General features: G+C 47.1%; 1 long non-coding RNA gene across 7 annotated transcripts; it reads left to right on the top strand.

Annotated features, from left to right (window-relative positions):
• The first annotated feature begins 1,389 nt into the window (after positions 1-1,389).
• On the top strand, positions 1,390-18,559 carry LOC103348130 (uncharacterized). Of its 7 annotated transcripts, none has more exons than XR_011389514.1 (7): positions 1,390-1,472; positions 3,167-3,373; positions 3,533-3,738; positions 4,278-4,347; positions 5,121-5,182; positions 8,471-8,689; positions 11,589-18,559. It is a non-coding gene; the product is annotated as an uncharacterized lncRNA (long non-coding RNA). The 7 variants fall into 7 exon arrangements; XR_011389515.1 differs by having other exon boundaries at positions 3,536-3,738; XR_011389518.1 differs by lacking the exon at positions 8,471-8,689 and having other exon boundaries at positions 4,169-4,347.
• Positions 18,560-20,065: the final 1,506 nt, after the last annotated feature.

Raw genomic sequence — 20,065 nt, forward strand, 5'->3', positions numbered from 1 at the left:
TGCATTTTACTGACTCTTACTCTGTTTTGTTTCTGTTTTCTTCAAGACTTTTCTTTTCGGGAGTGGGTGTTTGGCCTCATGGTTAAGGTGCCAAGTTAAGTTGCACGTGTTCCATTTCAGGGTACTTGAGTTCAATACCTGCCTACAGCTTCTGACTCCAGCTTCCTGCTAATGCAGACTCTGGAGGCAGCAGTGATGGCTTAAGTAAAGGGTCCCTACTACCCACGTGGGAAACTGGGGTTGAGTTTCCAGCTTTCTGCTTCGGCTGATGGCAGCCCTAGCCACTGTGGACATTTGAGAAGTTACCCAGCAGGTAGCAATTCTCTGTCTGCCTCTCTGTCTCTCAAATAAACAAATAGAGAAAGAGAAATTACATGCCCTGTCACTCATTCTCTTAGCATCCCAGTTATTTTCTGGAGTCCATTAAAATATTTAACAAAACTGTCTGTCCTGGTATTCAAGACATCGTTTTCCCTTGAAAATGTACAGTGTAACTGAGGCTTCTGGTGAGAATCTCTTCCTCCAATAATGTCTTTTTTTTGACAGGCAGAGTGGACAGTGAGAGAAAGAGACAGAGAGAAAGGTCTTCCTTTTACCGTTGTTTCACCCTCCAATGGCCGCTGCAGCCGGCGTGCTGCGGCTGGTGCACCGCGCTGATCTGATGGCAGGAGCCAGGTGCTTCTCCTGGTCTCCCATGGGGTGCAGGGCCCAAGCACTTGGGCCATCCTCCACTGCCTTCCCAGGCCACAGCAGAGAGCTGGCCTGGAAGAGGGGCAACCGGGAAAGAATCCGGCGCCCCGACTGGGACTAGAACCCCGTGTGCTGGCACCGCTAGGTGGAGGATTAGCCTATTGAGCCGCAGCACCAGCCCCAATAATGTCTTAATGGTCAAATTTCATTTTGGGCTTGATGAAATTCAGGATATACCACCCTCAGATAGGTTACATTGAAGACCCTTGAAATGCAGCAGATGCATGGAGGGGCTTTCTCTGAATGCCCCTTACCTGCCTGAAGGCAGATGGTCCAAGAAGAACTCGGTTGTCATTGGTCCCTTCCCTGGGAGTTTGATCCACCAGGGAAAATGAACTGGAATAATAGGAGAGGGGATGAGAAGTCCATGCCACACTGAAACTGCCACAAATGCTCACACTTCCCATCTATTCTTCAAAGTGCTGGTGTTGGTACATTTTCCATTGCTGTAACCAGATATCTGAGGCTGAATAGTTTGTAAAGGAAGGAGTTTTGAAGACTGATAAAGTCTAAGATTGGTAGTTCCATCGTTCCAGCCTCTGATGAGGGCTGCTTTGACTAAGTGACATCATAGTAGATGACATCATGGGGGGAGCATGTGTGAAAGGGAAACCAGAGAGAGAGAGAGAGAGAGAGAGAGAGAGATACTGGAAGGGGTTGCTCTTTCATAGCAAATCTTCAGGGAGAACCAGCCAGAGCCCCAGAAGAACTCTCCTTCTGAGGTCAGTGTCCCCAGTGACCTCATGACATCCACACCACCTCCCAACATTGTCATACAGTGATCAAGCTTCTTAGCCATGAGCCCTCTGATTACACTCACACTATAGCAGGGCTCGTTCGTATTTTCTAAAAATAATTTTGTAAGGCCATCACAAAACACAGCAAATACCAGAGTTAGAGGAAAGGTTTATTGTTGGGTGGGGGAAGCCTGACAGGCCAGGGGGAGAGGGCGAGAGAGTAAGAGAGGGTAGAAGAGTGTAAGAGAGAGAGATCAAGAGAGCATGTGTTCAGGAACAGGTCCTGTTAAACTTTTGCTGGGGGGTGGGCAGGGAAATAGGAGCATCGAATCCCATTAGGGTGGGGGTGGGGCTGACATTGGTGGTTGGGCCAAGGGGCTTAGGACCGAAGCCTACTGTGCAACATGGAGACCGGGGCCAGGGCGTAAGATAGCGAGTGAGGCATTGATGGTGCCACAGATAAGACCGCACCATTTTACTAACAAATTTACTTTCCCTCTAAATTCCCTACATTCCCCTATGAAGAGTGTGTATGAGCCCATAAAACCCAGTGGTTTTGGAAGAACCAGCCAGAGGGAATGTCTTTGCTGAACCATAGAGTCTTAGCCATACAGACTGGTAGAGCTAGAAGATGCCTTAGATTAGCTCTTTTTGTTTAAATAATTTATTCATCCATCCATTCAGAGCATTCTTATTAATCTTGGAGCTATACATCTCTGCCCACAGAAGAAAATTTTTAGCAAGTGACAATTTCTTGCCTTTGGTGTTTTCTAAAACAAGCCTGTGTCTCAGAAGAACCTTCCCAGCTCCCCTGGCCTCAGGAAATGCTGTTTATCCCTCCAAGCCCAGAGCAGGTGTCGATTCCTCAGGAAACCTCTGACTCCTTGCTCTATCCAAGAAGATGAGTTTGTTCTTCCAAGGTGTTGCCCTTGAATCCATCATCTCTGTGTTTCTACCCTTCTTTTATTGATCAATGAACTTCTCTGCACTTATTGTCTCTTGCTAGACAGCTGGAAGATTGAGAATTGTCTTACCCATTTCCATTTGCCAGAGCCTGACACACAGTAGGTGCTCAATAATCATGTATTGAATTGATTTACTTGCTCCACAAGTACTTTAGAGTCCCTACTATGTGCCAGACATTCTTCTGAACAGAGAACAGAACAGGCAAATGTCCCTGCCATCCTAGACCTGCCCTGCTGAGGAAGGGAGTGGGAGAAATAATCAACTAAATAAATAAGCGAGTAACACAGTATGTCAGATGGTGGCAATGGAGAAAGTAGATTGTGGAAGGAGCTGTGGAGTGGGGATGGGGTTGTAGTTACAAACAGGGGATCCTGCAAAGACTGAAGAGGGGGGCAGAGGGAACCATGATGCTGTCTGCAGGGCGAGGGTCCTAAAGCCGGTGTGGTGTGTGCAAAGTCCTAGAAGCAGAATGTGGCTGCAGCTAGGTAAGTAAGTGACAGGAGTAAGGCTCAGTGCATTGATTTGGAAGAGGAAGAGAATGGAGTTCTTGACCTCCAGAGACTTAGAGACTCAAAGGGAAGCCAAGACTCAGGAAGGTGAATGTTTTTCTTTGGATCACACAGCACTGCAGGTTAGTGCTTGATCTGGAGCCCGGGAACTGTGCCCTAATCTCTGGCACAGACATTACAGAGCCCCACCCCCTCCCCTTGCAGCATGAAGATAAATGGCCCTGCCGCCTTACAGGAAGCATGTCTTGTGTCCTGCCCTGAACAAAGGAAGAGGATGAGATTCAGCCAGACGCGGTGTCCAGGGAGGGCGTGTCAGTCAGAGCCTCAGCGCTGCCAGCAATTTTGAAGCTACCCATATTTCTGCTCATGAGGGACATTTTCTTGTTCTGCAACCTTTTAGCAGATGACAAGGTATTGCCCCGGGTGTATTCCAGAACACAAGTATTCGCTAAAGTGGTTAGACAGTTACTTCCCTTCAAAGCCAGGGCCTGCCCCGGGGGTGAAACCATTTGGATAGCATTTTATATTTTCAAAATATTGCTCTGACATGTTATCATGTATTTCTTGCAGCAGCTAGGCGATCCTGGCGGAGCTTTCTCGGATGCCCTATATGTCTGGGAGGAAGGGAAAGGACAAGGGCGCGCTGATGCAGTGGTGGTCATTACCATTGTCAGCAGGCTCGTCAACATCATCAACATCAGCACCATTTTCAATCATGATGAGGCACAAGAAAGTGTACAGCCTGGCTCCTGTGAAAAATGTACCATTGTGGTCAGGTAGATGGTTCTACCCACCCATTTCTCCATTCACATATTCATTCAATCATGCCCTCATCCTGCACGCTCCTACTGAGCTCCTGTTACATTCTGGATGATTATTGAGGATCCAAATGGATACTCTTTGCCCCTGGGGCAGGTGTTAGGGGAAGGCTGCACAGAGAAGAGAAGCTCTGCTTAGCTCAAAGGATGGACAGAATTGTACATAGATGGCAGAATAAAGAGGGGATGTTCAGGCCAACGGAGCAGCAAGTGCAAAGAAGAAGAGGCAACAAAGGGTGTGGCATATCTAGGGAAGACCAGAAGTCCGTTGTGTGTGGCTGGCACATGGGAGGGGAGCGCTGGGGTAGCTAAAAGGCAGGTAGGTTGGGCCAGAACTGAGGGTCGATCTGTCTGCCATGATAAGCTTCAAGGTACTTCTTCCTCCCAGCAACCAGGAGCAGGGGAGTGACATGATCAATGGAGTTTTTCAGGAGACCTCCTGATTGCAATGCAGAGGATGAGGAGGTAGCAGGGACTCATCCCTGTGATTTCTCTAGAAACCACGTGGATCCAGATAAACAGAGCATGGGGGATGATGGAGATGCGGTTCAAGGAGAATGTGGAGAGGTAAGTTCTGTGTGGCCTGTGGGTGAGAACGCTTCCTCTCTCCCCTGGTATTCCTCCTACATGGAGGGGGCTGTCTCTGGGCAGCAGTCCTGACATGTGGCCTGTTCTACCCCTGTAGACAGGGGTGGGCCTGGGTTAGCCTCATTTCCAAGAAGCAGAGTGGGCAAGTGTGTCTAACTCTGGGCTTCAGGACTAGGAATCTCACTCTAATTTTTCTTAAAGATTTATTTATTTATTTGAAAGTCAGAGTTACAGAGAGAGAGAAGGAGAGGCAGAGAGAAAGATGTCTTCCATCCATTGGTTCACTCCCCCATTGGCCCTAAAGGCTGGGGCTGCGCTATTCTGATGCCAGGAACCAGGAGCTTCTTCTGAGTCTTCCCACACTGGTGCAGGGGCCCAAAGACTTGGGCCATCTTCTACTGCTTTCCCAGGCCATAGTAGAGAACTGGATAGGAAGTGAGCAGCCGGGACTTGGCGCCCAGATGGGATGCCGGCACTGCAGGTGGTGGCTTTACTCACTATGCCACAGCACTGGCCCCATCACTCTAATTTCTAATACACATTCTCCAGCACAAGTGTTTGTCAGGAAAAAGAATGATGTGTTGATTCTCCATAAATTGACATTTTTGTCTTATTTCTTTATTAACTCATAATTGGGGAGGGAAGAGAGTACTATTACTAGATCTCCTCAAAGGGCCAAGAGAGCAGCCATGATGCTGGTCTGGATATTTTTGAGCCATTGAGCTAACGTTAGCAACCACTTCCCTTGACAGGTGAGCAAGATAAAGCCCTGCTTGTGCAGTTCAGAGGGACCCAGCAGCCTTTCTGATAAATTGTGAGTGTATTCCCACCTGATAGCAGGAGGCTGTGAAGCCCTCAAATGTTGACCTCCACAGAGGACAGGTTTGAAGAGTGGATTTGGAGCCATCAGTGTTGAGATGGAAGTGGAGGTCATGGCACTGGGCATTGTGGGAGCACAGGGGAAGGGCACCTAGCTGACATGCAGAGTCAAGAAAAGCTTCCTGGAAGAATGGTTGTCACTCCATCTTGAAGAGTGAGAAGAGAAAGAGACATTGAGGTCTGAGAGTGGAGATTTGGTGGAGGTAGGATGAGGGTGGGTGGCGCTGCAGTTAGGGTAGGCAGACATGAACATGAAGGAATGAAGCCCGTAACAAACGTGCATGTGTGTGTGTTTGTATGTGTGTGTGTGTGCGTGTGTGTGTGTGAGTGGCCATGCACATGCACCTGAGGAGTGGTTGCAGTGATGACAAGAAAGAAGACAGATGGATATCAAGGAGATGTCTCAATATGGTGAAGCATGAGGAATGATAAGAACTTGAACTAAGCTCCGACAGAGGGGACAGAAAGGGCAGCACTGATTTGGGAGGCATTTATGAACAGGAAGAGCAGCACGTTTCAGTCAAGGAGATGATGTGGTTTCAGATTCCAGGACAGAATCACCAACCTCTATGGCTACAATAGGACCCACGTCTGCCAGCTGCCAGTACCTTCATGGTGTGTGGTGCATGTTTCGCTGGGTTCTGAATCCCTGGGGATGCTCTGGGAAGTTGTATTTTTCCTGGTAATATGGAAAGGGATGAACAGGCAGCAGGCAATGTCTCTTCTCTCTTTCTTATTGCCTCCTATTCAGCAACCTCAGGACATTTTGAACCAATAAGAGGAGAAAAAGTCATGAGAACAGCCCTAGGGTGGGCACTGTGCAGTGGTTAGGACACTGCTTTGGACACTCGCATCCCATTCCAGAGCACCTGGGTTCGAATTTTCGCTCCACTCCCAATTCCAGCTTCCTGCTAATGCACACTGTGGGAGGCAGCAGGTGATGGCTCAAGTAGCTGATTCCCTGCCACCCATATGGAGGACCTGGATTGAGATCCTGGCTTTTGGCTTCAACTTTGCTTAGGCCTGGCTGTTGCTATCATTTGAGAAGTGTGCCAGTGGGTAGGGGGTCTCTCTCTCTGCTTCTCTCTCTTTCAAATAACATAAACAAGCAAATAAAAAGAAAACAGCCATGGTGCTGGCCTTGACATCATAGAGTTATTGAATGTATGCCAGCAGCCACTTACCTCCATACTACCTGATAATGGCCTGTTTCAATCAGGCTTTCTGGTAAACTGCGTGAACATACTACTTGATACAGCAAAGTCAAGGCTGCATTAGGCCCAGCCCTCTGGAGAGCATAGAGCTGCAGACTGTGGTTTGGGGGCCATAAGTGCGTATTTGGAAGGTGGAGTCAGGGGCTGGTTACATAGAGTGACTAGTGAAGAGGGAGTGACTGGCTTTCGGGGAGTCAGAAAACTGGGAAAAATGATCTACGGAGGCCAAGTGTGAAGTTCATTGTCAACAACTTGATGGATGCTGGGCTGCTTTCTCTCTCTGGGCTTCACATCAGTCACTCATTTAACACTTGTTTACTAAGAGAAAGTCCCATGCTTGAGTGGCTGTGGCAGTTACACAGCTGTCCTTTTGGGCACGGGCTCTGTGATTTCTGGAGAGCCCCATCCAGCATTTCCCTGTGTGCGGAAGAGGACCTGTCTTGTTTCTGAGTGAGCCGCCTGGCAGTACTCTGTGGCTGTTGCCCTTGTCTGTACTGGGCATGGTGCAGGGAAGAGTAGCTGATGTTTGACCCTAGATAGTCCACAAGTTCAACTGTGTGGGGTCTGGGAGTCTTTGAAAAAGCCACGCACCATGAACAAGGTCAATGCTTGCCTTTGGACAAGTCAGTGTTCTCTGTGACTTGTAAAAGCTATCAGATTGCGGTATCCTCACTGCTCTTTCTTTATAGAGGACCCTGGCTTCTTTACTTCGTGGTGTAGATCAGCGATATGATGACATCACTGGAGGGGAGTTGGCTGCAGCAGGAATCTGCCAGGTCGCAGTTTTTGGTTCTCCTGGAGCCAGCACAGTATGTGCTCAGAGAACAGTGGCTGTGGCATCAACATTCTTGAACCCCAGCCTCAGTCCCAAGATCAGTGAAGGAGCCTCATTTGTAAAGTGGGGATCATATTGAGCTAAGTTATATGCTGTTTGCCACAGCAACTGATTGTAGGGGGCTGTTGAGCTCCATCCCCTATTTTTTTTTATTTCATTACATTAAAAGCATTACTTCTATTTGCAAGGCAGAGCAACCTTCCATTTGCTGGCTCACTCCCCAAATGTCTGCATCAGCTAGGGCTGAGCCAGGCAGAAGCCAGGAGTCAGCAATTCCATCTGGGTCTCCCACATAGGTGTCAGGGACCCAAGTACTTGAGTCATCATCTCCTGCCTCCTAGGGTATGCATTAGTAGGAAGTTAGATCAGAAGAGGAGGTGGGACTCTATCTCAGGCACTCTGATGTGGGATCAGAGCATTTCAGGCAGCAGCCTAATAGGCTGCACACCAGAACCCTCCCTCACTTAAAACACTTGACTCCTATGTAATGCTAGCTTGTACATCTTCATGGGCCACAGTGAAACATTACGATAGATGCATTCAGTGTGAACTGATCAAGTCAGCCAACCAGCATTCTCACCTCCCCTTCTCCCCCCAGGTTTGGAGTCTACTAGCTGTCTCCTCCAGATCATTACACAGTGTAGAATAAACTATAGTGATCTGCAGTTGCCCCACTGTGCTGGGGAGCACCAGAACCCGCCTATTCTAGATTTTGGTACTCCTTGCTTTTCACAGCCTCATGCAACACACCTTCAACATGTAGGGAGCTTCAGATTCAAGCTGAATTCTGTCTTCAACAATCTGATCCATTTCGAGTCTCCTCTCCTTGCAGGGGCTTGGCCCTGGAAATGATTTTTGAAGGCTTCTCTGATTTGAACTACTCAATGATTCTGTTAAAGCTGGTTTCAATGTCTGGAGTTTTTCTTTTTGCCAGAAGGTGGTGCTATGAAGTCTCTTATTTTATTACGAACAGCTCTGTGTTTGCCTCAAGGTCTGGGTGATCCAAGGTGGCCCCTTAGATGGTCTGAATGTGAACTTTTGGTGGTGATGGTGTGGGAGTGTCGTTTTGTAGATCCTAACTATTCTTCAACCCCAGTCTTTCCCAGTCCTGCTAAGTCAGGCTGCAGTCTGGTCCAGCTCTTCTCAAGTCTCACATCTGATCTGTGCCTCCTAGGTTCTGTGGCCACAGAAGGGAGGCTGTGAGCCCCTGCACCATGGGGATGGCAGGTGTCTGAGGCCTGGTCCCCAAGACTATGCTGGCGCAGGTTGCACCTGAGACTGGACTGGTTGAGGGCCTCAGCAGAAACAGTATTTGGGCTTGGCCAGGCCTCCCAAGACCATTTCCTACTGCTCACCCCACAGCCGCATGTCCTCGTGTCCCTGCAAGCCTCAGGTGAGCTACTACTCACTATTCCCAGGCCTCCCCCTGCTCCAGTTGGATGGGTCAGACCTTAGGCTAAGGACAAGAGTTGACCTGGGTTTTGGTGGGGTTGAGGAGGCCACTCACTTCTAGCTGTCTCCCCCTAGGAGCAGGTCCCAGGAGGCAGCCATGGTGTTCTGTTACAACAGTAAGGGGGTTGGCTCTCGATGGGTGTAGACTGCTCTGTGGCCCACCAACAGCAGTCAGTGTCAGTCTCTCAGACACACAATATTGTTAAGGTTGGAACAGTATACAAATAAAGAAAGATGTGAAAAGTTGATATCATCTGAGGAAGGGCTTTCTGCTCATAGACCAGCTCCCAAGGTGCCTGCCTTTCTTGGGACTGGTCCCTGGGACTCATTGGCCTGCCTTCCCTTTGGGGACTGTCCCCACCTTCCAGGTCTCCTGTCCTGGGTTGCTTTCCCTCCTCAAGTCCAGAGGAAATTGTTGGTTTTGCTGTGGATCACTATGTAGAAACAGCTGCTGTCTTCCACATGGTGACAAGTCACAGCAGAGAGACGGTGAGTGCTGCAAGGGCAGGGGCTGGATGAGGCCCCCAGCTCTGTGATCACTGCCTGCAAGTTACTGTCTCTGTTCTGCATCAGTTTTCATCTTAGCTTGCCTTTCTTTCCTTTCTTATTATCTCTTTTCTTTTCCATTCCTTTCCCTTCCCTTCCCTCTCTTCTTTTCTTCTCACTTTCTCTCCTTCCTTCCTCACTCCCTCCCTCTCTCCCTCCCTCTCTTCTTCCTTCCTCCCTTCCTCCCTTCCTTCCCTCCCTCCCTCCCTCCCTCTCTTCTTCTCACTTTCTCTCCTTCCTTCCTTCCTTCCTCCCTTCCTTCCTTCCTTCCCTCCCGCCCTCTCTTCTTCTCACTTTCTCTCCTTCCTTCCTTCCTTCCTTCCTTCCTTCCTTCCTTCCTTCCTTCCTTCCTTCCCTTCTCCCTCCCTCCCTCCCTCTCTTCTTCCTTCCTCCCTCTCTCCCTTCCTTCTTTTCTTCTTTTGTTTCTGCCTTATTTATGGCAGAGACACACAAAAAGAGACAGAGTGAGCTCCCATTCACCGGTTCTCTCTCCAAATGCCCAGAATCATTAACACTGCTCTGGAGTTGGAGTTAGGAACTCAATCCAGGTCTCCCAGTTGGGTGACAGGAACTCAATTCTTTGAGCCATCACCTCTGCCTCTCAGTGTCAGCATGAGTAGGAAGCTGAGTCAGGAGCCGGAGTTGGGTATTGAACCCAGGCATTCTGATGTGGGACACGAATGTGTTAACCAGTGTCTTCATTGCCAGGCTAAATTCTGACCCAAAGCATTGACTTTTTTCTTTATCCATTCAATGGATAATAAACCTGCTTTATAGGATTAGATGAAAGAACTCTGAGTAAAAAATGGATTTTATTGAAAACTTACTCTGTTCTGGGTCTTAGGCTAAGCTATGTATATAATGTGACCTAAATAACACAACCAAAAGATTTGTTTTTGTATTTTATAAAACATGTAACATATATATTAATGTTAATATAAAATTTTTGTATTACAAAAGTGCAAAGAAATATATACAATAATTTTTAATCATATATTTTATTTAGCCCAAAATGTGACAATCGCAATATGTGGGCACCAAAGTACTCAAAAGGCACATGCAGCTAGCATCTGTTCTATGGACAATGGCTGTCATTTACATAATTATATATATTATATTCAGTTTTGTTGTTATTTGCATGTGTACCTTGGAGTTCATATGTTGGAAACTTAATTACTCAATGCACAGTGTTGAGAGATGAGGGAATGCATGAATGTGATTATCACGGAGCTGAGATTCAGATAAAAGAATGAATTTGCCCCTTTTCTCTCCCCCCTCCTCTTCCTCACTTATCTCTTGCTCTTCTGCCTTCCATGATGGGGTAATGCATCAAGAAGGCTTTCCCCAGGAGTCAGTCCCTCAGCCTCCATCACTGTAAGAACTCCCCAGACTCCACCACTGTAAGAAATAAATCTTTTTTCTTCAAAAGTTACCCAGCCCTAGACATTCTGTTATAGCAGAACAAAACAGACTAAGGCACATGTATAATACACACAGAGACACACACATGTAAACACTTGCATATATATTGTGCATTGCATGCAATGGTTTGAAACATTCATACGCTAGAATATGCAAAAAATACCTGATACTTATTGCCAAGAACTATGCTAAGTATTCATTCATATTAACTTACTGAATCTTCACACACATTCCCGAGAACAGGAGTGGAGTGACATGGGAAGAGAGTGCATGGGAAGAGAGTGCATGGGTGCATGGGTGTATTCTTGAACCATATACTACTGTGGGCAACCTGGACTTGATTCTGTCTTGGAATAGTTAACTAGAGACAGGAAGAACTGTGTTTTGATCTTCAATGGCTATGCAGTGTCCTGGGGGTGTCAACTCTGCTGCCCTCTGGTTTGCACATGAGCCAGATTCCTGCCTGCAGCTCAAAAAGTGAGAGGCTCCAGGCAGAAAGCAAGGAATGCTTGGTGCTGAAGAAGGAGGTTGCTATAGCTTGTTGCTTCGACAAAGACCAGGGAAAATGATGACCAAGAGAGGATGAGGTGGGGATGAAACATGTACAGCACCGTTGTCTTTCTGGCACCCTGCCCCAGAGGGCTGATGCATGGTGAAATCTGAGTGTTTGGAAAATGCAAATAGATAATTTCAGAGTGCTTGTCTCAGGGTAGCAAATTGCAGTGGGGAGAGTCATGGGGACCTCCCACATGTGTCCCATCAGAGCTAATACTTGGATACCAACCACTACGGGTTCACAGGTGGCCTAGACAGCAGCTGTCATGAGAAAAGATTTTCCTCCTGACTCCCTGCCCTCTCTGTTCCTCCCGCAGGAGAAATTAGAAGTATAGACTGAGGAGGAAGGAGAAGAGAGAATGAATGCGCCACTTCCCCGCTGTTTCCTCCCAAGTCATATTGGCAAGATAAGTTGAGCCAAGAGGAGAGAGGAATGTGAATTAAAAATTCAACATGACACTGTTTTCGAATGAACTGGACTGAATTTTAATATCTAAAAGTGACTGAAAAACTATGTTGCTAAGAGATGGGAAGGGAGATTTAACACAGCAACATTGAAGCAGTGATGAGAGGGAATAAAGTCTCCATGTTTGAACCTCACCAGGTTTGGATTTGCAAACACTGGCTACATTATCATTTAGCTATTCATCTCCTAGGATAACTGAATTAGCAATGCTTCCTTCTCCTGGCAGCAGAGTTCTTGGTGTAGGCAATGTCATGTGTGTGTGATCAGCAGTGTTTAGGAGAAAGTGTATGTTATGATGATGCTGTCAGCTTCTAGGGCCCTCAGGAGCCAGAAAGATCACACATGAGGGAAGCAGGCTTGGTTAGGACTGACAAGCCAGAGAGCTCATGCCCTACTTAAAGGGTTGTTCAGCTGCTGCCTTGCAGAATCAGTAGGGTAGGAGCTTGTATTGTTGGTCATGAGCACTAAATCCTTGGCTTGGTTGCCACTAGCATTCCCTCTGCCTCTTGTTGGATTGCATAGATCTGCCAGTTCTTGACATTTCTCTACCCAGCCCTTTCAGATACAGTTTTGCTGTGTCCTCGCATTGTGGTCAGGGGCACTTCCTCACTTCTCTCTGTGTTCTCTCTTGACTTTCTCATGACTTGTGTTGGCTGATGGTCTGTTAGCAGATGAGGTTGAGAGGCAGGCTTGCAGTGCACTTGGACGAGTGGGTTTGTTGCCTTGTGCCTCTGCCATTGCCATGAGTAGAACATGCTTGAGATAGCCTGGCAACTGATTCCATAAGAGGAGTGAGAGGTATTTGGAGCAGAGCTGAGCCACACCTGTCAAATCCATCTTGCGACAACACATGATGGCTGTTGCAGGCCTCTGAATTGTGGGGTGGTTGGTCACATAGCAATTTTGCAGTGACAGTGAGACCAGCACAACCCCTCCAGCCAGCACTGACATGGCAACTCTCTTTCTTGCTGAGTCTCTAGATGGCCATTGTTAATCCACAAGAATGAGCAGACCAGGTGAACTGGTGAACCAGGTGAACCTCCAGGGGGCACACAGAGAGCCTCTGAAGGCTGGCCTGGGGGTTTTGGGTGTGTTCATGGTGCCTCTTCTTTGTCTGTTTTGTTTTTGAATTTATAGAGCTTTGGCTCTGCCACAGTGAGCTGTTCAATACTCACAGGGTATCTGATTTTGTCTATTTGGTCCCTTTTCTTAGCATTTGTACTCTGGGCTTTTTACAGCTTCAAAGAGCTTCTCGCCCATATTCACTAATTAATTCATTACTCCTGTGAGTAAAACCTGCAGCAGTGAGTGGAGAATGTCATTAGCAAGAATACCAGAGGCTCATTATTTAAAAGAGGTTGTCCAAATCCAGGCCCCCTCCACCAGAGCTGTTAACCACATCTCTGCTGACAGTGCCTGAGCAGCAGGTGTATAGCAGGGAGTTACCAAGCACTGATTATGTATGCAGCTATGCCCAGCGCCATTGGGATAAAGAAGCTGTAAAACATGGTTTCTCTACCTTTAGTCTAGTGAGACTTTGGAGTTATACAGACCTGAATTTGAATCCTGGAAATTTAGAATTGTGTGGCTTTGGGCTAAGTAGCTCCTGTAAGTTTCAATTTCCACATCTCTAAATGCCTCTTTAGTGTCTAAGTGAGGATGACCCCACATGATGCAAATGGAAGTTTCAGTTCAAGGTCTGGACCACAGTAAGTGCTCCACCAATATGGTGATTCCCAACCTCACTCAGCTGGTGCCTGGCACAGGCATACAGGACACTGGGGCAGAGGGTTGAAGTATTGGGAATACCTTTATGTCATAGTTGAGATGAGGGGGATGGGAGAGAAGGACATAGAAGGGCTGGAGAAGTAGGAGGGATACCAGTGCAATGCCAGCACGCAGAGGCCAAGGAAGAATTTCAGGAATGGTGAGGGTGGGGGGGTGTGGCACTCAGTCCTGTCCTGCACTAAGGAGAGAAAGAGCAAATGTAGATGGAAAACATCCATCCGTTCAACCCCCCAGAAGTTATTAAGTGCCTGGGGTGGCCATGAAAACACCCATCCAAAGTGTGTGAGGGGAGCATGACTGGCAGTCCAGACACGTTCTGCTCTCCAAACAGCCATGCATGAGTGTGGGATATGTTTCTTCTGGGCTTTTCTGTGAGACTCAGGTGGTCTAATGGACTCCTCATTGGCCCAATCAAAAACAATCTTAAAATCATTATGGGTCTAATATTCTTCCTACCCCTCTCCTGGTACAGCTCTCAGAGCTGCACTTCGGTTCCAAGGATCTCCTTGTTCCCTGTAACCCGTATCTGTCACAAGTGGGATATACAACATATCTCTTGCTCTTCTAGCTTCATCTGGGCTTTGGCTTTCTGGAATATGCAAATTAACACCAACTAATGGAGTGCCTAACATGAGTCATGCCATATATTCTGCTTTGGAGAAAATAGTGGTGGCCAAGACAAACATTCCTAACCCCATGCAGTAGTGAAGGTAATACAGAATGCAGGATAAATAGGTCAATATATCTACCCATTCGTCTGTCCACCCATCCATCCATCCATCCATTCACCCATCCACCCATCCATAAGAATATAAATTTTAGACACTGAAGCTTGCTACGAAAAAACCCAACCCAACCAAACCTAACAAAATCAAGGAGATAGTTTAGATTGGGGAGTGAGGAAGGGCCTTTGAAATATTCAACCAGAGACCAGAAAGTTGAGGAGTCAGCTAGTCCAGTGATGGAGTTGTGGTCTTTGATGATTAATTTTATCTGTCATCCTGGCTGTGCTAGGGGTCAAATATTCTGGATGTTTCTCTAAGAGTGTTTTGGAATGAGATTAACATTTAAATTGGTGGTCTCTGAGTCAAGCAGATTTCCCTTTATAATGTGGGTGAGTCACATCCAATAAGTTGAAAGCTGAATGGAACAAAAGATTGACCTCTTCCCAATTAAGAGAGAATTTTGGCCTTTGGACTTGAACCACTACGTTGACTTTTCCTGATTCTCCTTCCTGACAACCTTCAGACTCCCCATCCTGGGTCTTGAGCCTGCTAACCCAGCTTGCGGATTTTGAACTTGTCAACCTTCCCCACTGTATGAGCCAATTCCCTAAAGCAAATCTATTTCTATATTCATACACATCCTATTGGTTCTCTTTCTCTGGAGAGTTCTGACTAATTCAGGGTGGGGAAGTATTCTGTATTCTTTGTAGAGAGAACAGCACTTGCCAAGAAGGGGAGTGTGTCTTCAAGTCAGCAGGAAGGCTACTGTGGCTGGGGCTTAGTGACAGAGGAGGACCTGGGGAGAGATGAGGGCTTGCTGGAACCAAACCACAGGAACAGACAATGTGGACATTGTTGGTGACCTCTGAGAGCATTGTTAGTCCAGCAGTGAGAGTGGGAGCCAATAAGTGTTTCAGACCTAAGTGGGTGGCGTGGAAGTTGGAGTTGAGGAATAGGCCATTGTGTCTAGGCTCAGTGCTTACAGAACGAAGAGTAGCCTCAGTGGGGATTTTTAAGAAAAAGAATCTTGCTCACAGATATGAGCAGGCTAAAGAGTGAGAGATTGATTGACATGGCAAGAGGGAGAGAGGGGATAATTGATGACAAGGAGTCCCAGACACAGTGAAAGTTAGGCCATTGTTATTGAAGGATGCCTCCTGTAATGTAATGATGTCCTAATATCCAGGTGCTATGAATGTGATGTAATAAAGAAAAAAAAAATCTATCTTTGCAAATGTAATTAGGTTAAGGATCTTGAGATGAGATCATCCCATATGGGCCTTAAATCTATCACAGAATATTCTTGTAAGAGAAAGAAGAAAAGACACGGAAACACATGAAGAGCAACTGGACCACGGAGACTACCCAGAGTGAGGCTGCCAAGGACGCCAGGGATTGAGGGGAGCCAACAGAGCTCCAGCGGGAGGGCAGCCCTGCTGACAGTCTGATTTAGGACCTGCAGCTTTCAGAACTCTGACAGAATAAATTTCCATTGTTTTAGGGCACTGAGTACGTAGTAATTTGTTGTGGCAGCCCTGGGAAACAAACACAGGAGTGACGGACCCAAAGTGACATCTCTTCCTCCTATAAATGTGGGCAGCTCACCTGTTTGGGGATATGCACCTCCTGGGATACCTCATTACTGTGGGCTCTGTGCCTTCTCTTATTGCTGTGTACAATAATTTTTATTTATTTGATTCGAAATGGAAACAGAGAGAGTGAGAGTGAGAGAGAGAGAGAGAAGAGAGAGGAACAGAGATCTCCCAACTATAGATTCATTTCCTAAATGACAGCGACACGGGCTGGTGCTGTGGTGTAATGAGTAAAGCTGCCGCCTGCAGTGCTAGCATCCCACACAGGTGCTGATTCGAGTCCTGGCTGCTCGACTTCCAATCCAGCTCTCTGCTATGTCCTGGGGAAGCAGTAGAAGATGGCCCAAGTCCTTGGTCCCCTGCACCCACATGGGCAACCCGGGAGAAACTCCTGGCTGCTGGCTTTGGATTGACCCAGCTCCAGCTGTTGCAGCCATTTGGGGAGTGAACCAGTAGATAGAAGACTCTCTCTCTCTCTTTCTCTCTCTTTCTCTCTCTCCACCTCTGCCTCTCCGTAATTCTGCCTTTCAAATGTATAAATAAATCTTAAAAAAATGCCAGCAACAGTTTGAAGTTTAATTCAGGTCTCTCAAATGGGTGACAGTGACCCAAGTACTGGAGCCATCATCTGCTGCCACTCAACGTATGAATCAGCAGGAAGTTGGAATGGAGAATGGAGCTGGGACTCAAACCCAGCACTGTGAATTGGCATGTGGGCATCCCAAGAAGCACCTTAACCACCGTGCCCCTCTTGTTGCTTTTGCCTATTTTTCATGCTTCCACCCAGGAAGCCCAGCGGTGTAGGGAAATGATATGACCTCGGGATGCAGACTTGCTAGATTTTGAAATACAGCTTCTTATTTGCTTGCTTTGTGATCTCTGAGCCTCATGTTATTCCAGGTTTCCTTGAGGACCAAATGTTCCACTTCATGTGGAGTTCTTAGCACAGGCCCTGGGGCTGGTGTACGCTTTACTTATGTCCTTTCACCTCAATGTGATGTATTCATCTTTATTCTCCTTTAAGAGTTATTGGATGTAATACATTCATAATAAGGAGTTATTGACTTGTGATTCGCTGAGATTTTGATTTGTTGTTATTGTTGATTGTTGAAGTATCTATGTATTGAGTCACTGCTATATGTCAGGTGTCCATCTCACCATTTAAATAATGTATTTATTTAATTCTCATGCATGCTAACATTCATGTACTATCGTTGAAGGGGATAAAAGCAGTGGAGGCATAATTGGCACCTGGATCTGATTCCTGGGTCCATTGTACTATCCTGATGAAGAGCCCTTTCTGTCAAGCAAGTTGAAGCCTTTTGTGTTCTTGCCTTCACTTCCTAAGAGCTAGCCTAAGTCCCTCTTGCTGCAGTCTGTCTGTAGTCCCCTGCTAAGCCCCTGCCAGAGCCAAACCATGTCCTGGCTGCTTTGCAGCTTTCTCATCCAGTGTTTGTCTTTTTCTTTTCCCTTACTGGGTGTAGAGTTAAAGCCCATTGCTAAGACCCTGTCTCTTCACAGATCTTTTCACATAACGTTTAATGGCTTGTAATGACTATGACCCCAGTGGCAGTCACCTAGTGACCTTCAAGTTGGCATTTCAGTTAGCTGTACTGATTGCTGGGTTTGGGCATTTCATATATTTGTGAGTAAACTTAGCTGAAGAGCAGTCAGTTAAGGGACTTAGCACTAGCCTGCTTCTTTGGGGGAAGGGTGGGAATTAAAAACCTCATTGCATTTTCTTTTGCTCTGGTTGAGAGAAAGAAAGAAAAGGTGACTCTCAGGCAGGCAGTCACAGCGGGAGGCTTAGCCTCCTGTCAGCTTAACAAGTGTGAGAATTCCCTTTTCTCCCCTCTCATCTTCCCCTTCTCTTCCTTCCTCTCCCCTCTCCCTGTCACCCCTTCCTTTCTTTTCCTCTCCTCTTCTTGTTTTTCTTCCATTCTTCATTTCTTTCTGGATGATTTTGGTGGACACATTAAGAACTTAATGTCTCCATGCCTCATTAGCCTATGGGCACCGATGGGGCAGATTGTTAGAGTTGACCTTGGACTTCACACACATACCTCAATTGTCTGTGTGAGCCCTTGTGTCCCCTGTGAAGGCCAAGTCCTTCCTTCCCAGGTACCCCTGGGAGTCCTCTGCATGTCTCAAGATGCTTACCCGCCAGCTGCTCTGTGGTACCTGCCATGCCTTTCCTCCCCTACAGGGATCTTCTTCCACGGCGTCCTCTTCCTACTGGGCTTCCTGAGGCATCTCACTGTGGCCAGTGCTGCTGGGATCTCTGGTGGGAGGGTGGTAAATCTGGGAGCACAGAGTCCTCTGATGCTGCTGAGTTCAGCTGTCTTGGGGTGGGACCACCTGGAGCCCCCAGGATTCAAAAGTTCATGTCATGAAGGGTTGGACTTGGCCCCTGGCCTCCAGAGATTCAGATACCCTTTGCTCTCCATTTCCCCCTCTTTTCTCTTCTCTGGGTGTCCATACCTCAGTGCTTCCCCTCTTGAATGCCATCTCCACCATTCCAAATAAATAAACCAAACCCAAGTGACAGTAAAACAGGAAGATGCACAGATGTTTTGTGGGTTCAAGGGACACAATACCACTTCAAAAAAAAAAAAAAAGAGTTGTTAAAAATAGAAGCTTCTTTTTAAGCTTTTTTTTTTTTTTTTTTGACAGGCAGAGTGGACAGTGAGAGAGAGAGACAGAGAGAAAGGTCTTCCTTTTTTGCCGTTGGTTCAACCCCCAGTGGCCGCTGCGGCTGGTGTACTGCGCTGATCCAAAGCTAGGAGCCAGGTGCTTCTCCTGGTCTCCCATACTGGTGCAGGGCCCAAGGACTTGGGCCATCCTCCACTGCATTCCCGGGCCACAGCAGAGAGCTAGACTGGAAGAGGAGCAACTGGGACAGAATCCGGCACCCCGACCGGGACTAGAACCTGGTGTGCTGGTGCCGCAGGAGGAGGATTAGCCTATTGAGCCGTGGTGCCGGCCATCTTTTTAAGTTTGATATGACCAAGTCTACACTGTCTACTCTCAATCAAGGTCTTCCACATATATTGTTATTTCTTTAAATAAACACCTGTGTGGCCCTAGAAAGAGACTTGAACTTAATGGAGTGGGAGACCCTTATCTTGATACTTCCACCACTTTGACTTGTGTGACTTAGGTCTGTTACTTATTAACATTTTGCTTGAATTCTTTATCCATTAAACTCAATGGATTAACCCGGCGCTGCGGCTCAATAGGCTAATCCTCCTCCTTGCGGCGCCGGCACACCGGGTTCTAGTCCCGGTCGGGGCGCCGGATTCTGTCTCGGTTGCCCCTCTTCCAGGCCAGCTCTCTGCTATGGCCTGGGAGTGCAGTGGAGGATGGCCCAAGTGCTTGGGCCCTGCACCCACATGGGAGACCAGGAGAAGCACCTGGCTCCTGGCTTCGGATCAGCGCGGTGCGCCGGCCGTAGCGCACTGGCCGGCGGCCATTGGAGGGTGAACCAACAGCAAAGGAAGATCTTTCTCTCTGTCTCTCTCTCTCTCACTGTCCACTCTGCCTGCCAAAAAAATAAAAAAAAAAACTCAATGGATTAGATGAAATAATTTTAATAAAACATCTCCTTGGTACATAATAGGAAAGCCATATATATTTTTAAAAATCAACCTAAAATCACTACACTATTTTAAACATATAGTTGCCTACTGTAATGATTTAATTCCTATGCTTGGCATCCACCACATGGTCTCCATGAGCCCTCACACTCACCTTTCCCTTTCGCAGTTTCCTGCCTGGTTCTTTCTGTCTTCCTCAGTGAGCTGAGTTGGAAAAGGTTGAGGATTTGGACAAAAGAACCTTACAATTTAATTCAGCTTGCTGTTTACTAGTTATTTAAACTTGTGCAGATAACTCAGGATCTCTGTTCATATAAAATGATGAATGCAGGGCCCTTGTCAGGGACTTGGTACCTGCTCATTTCATTGCAGTATGGTCCATACTAGTTCTCTTCAAGTTCCATCATGTTTAGAGGCTGGGCTTCTGGGCCACAAATCTTGGAGGGCATTGGGAATCTGACAAGTGCGTGGAAGGAGGTCCCATGATCTAAAGAGATCTGTTCCCAGTGTCAGTGAGCAGGACACTGAAGAACGAAGGAATGTGATAATGAGATAGTTGCCATGTATTGATTCCTTCCAATGAGATATAATTCTTACAAGAGTCCTTGGAAGTAGCCCATAGTATTA

Source organism: Oryctolagus cuniculus, chromosome 6 (genome assembly GCF_964237555.1).
Source record: "Oryctolagus cuniculus chromosome 6, mOryCun1.1, whole genome shotgun sequence".
Classification (NCBI taxonomy): domain Eukaryota; kingdom Metazoa; phylum Chordata; class Mammalia; order Lagomorpha; family Leporidae; genus Oryctolagus; species Oryctolagus cuniculus.